This window comes from Otolemur garnettii, unplaced genomic scaffold (assembly GCF_000181295.1).
Source record: "Otolemur garnettii isolate 467f Iridium unplaced genomic scaffold, OtoGar3 scaffold00016, whole genome shotgun sequence".
NCBI classification, from domain to species: Eukaryota; Metazoa; Chordata; class Mammalia; order Primates; family Galagidae; genus Otolemur; species Otolemur garnettii.
In genome coordinates, this window is record NW_003852411.1 from 13,203,790 (window position 1) to 13,204,793 (window position 1,004).

Genomic DNA, 1,004 nt, shown 5'->3' on the forward strand with positions numbered 1-1,004 from the left:
CCTTAGGTGTACGTGGCTGGCGCCTTAGCCGGTTGAGCTATAGGCGCCGAGCCCGTGTTGTTATTATTGATCAAGATGTTCCCTTTTTTGGTAATTTGTAAGAGCCCTCATTTACCCTTTGTCTTTCATATATGTTGCAAAGTTGGAAGATGGGCAAGCTTTCCTTTCTCTGTTCTCATGGTAAATGAAGTTACATGGAAGAAGCAGAAGCCAAACTGTATATATAGCATACAAAATATATATATATTTTTTCAGTTTTCCAATATTTTATTAGGCATTTTTTTTATTGTTTCAGGTTCATTGAGGGCACAAAGCATTAGGTTACACTGATTGCATGTGTTAGGTAAAGCCCCTCTTATAATTGTATCCCACCCCGACGAGGTGTGCCACAGACCATAACCCCCCATCCTCCTCCCTCCTTCACTATCCCTCGTTCCACTGCCCCCCCCCTTGAATTGATTTGAGTTTTTCTCCTATGAGGATACGATCGCCCACTGACTTCATGTTAGGATTGAGTACATTGGATTCTTCTCCATTCTTGTGATACTTTACTGAGAAGAATGTATTTGGCAATTTTTAAGACATCCAGTACAGTTGAAAGAATTATATAGTAATCACCCATACATTTTATAATTCTTTTCTTCTTCACATGTAGGGAATTTGTTCATAGACAGGCCACAAGTTCTGTGCCCCCTCATCACAATGATCCCAGTTTCCTGTCGAGTATGTTATAAACAGAGGAGCCATTCTCTAGGCCCCTTGTTCTGAGCATACCCCACCAGATATGTTTTTTCAAAACACATACAAGGCTCAGAGCCTGTGGCTCAAACAGCTAAGGCGCCAGCCACATACACCTGAGCTGGTAGGTTCAAATCCAGCCTAGGCCCGCCAAATAATGACAGCTGCAACCCAAAAAAAAAAAGCCAGGCATTGTGACCGATGCCTGTAGTCCCAGCTACTTGGGAGGTGGAGGCAAGAGAATTGCTTAAACCCAATAGTTGGAG

The 1,004-nt window shown here is 42.6% G+C and overlaps 1 non-coding gene across 1 annotated transcript; it reads right to left on the minus strand.

Moving 5' to 3' along the window:
• Positions 1-647: 647 nt before the first annotated feature.
• On the minus strand, positions 648-777 carry LOC111723840. Its single transcript, XR_002772293.1, has one exon. It is a non-coding gene; the product is annotated as a small nucleolar RNA SNORA11 (small nucleolar RNA).
• Between the last annotated feature and the right edge of the window lie 227 nt (positions 778-1,004).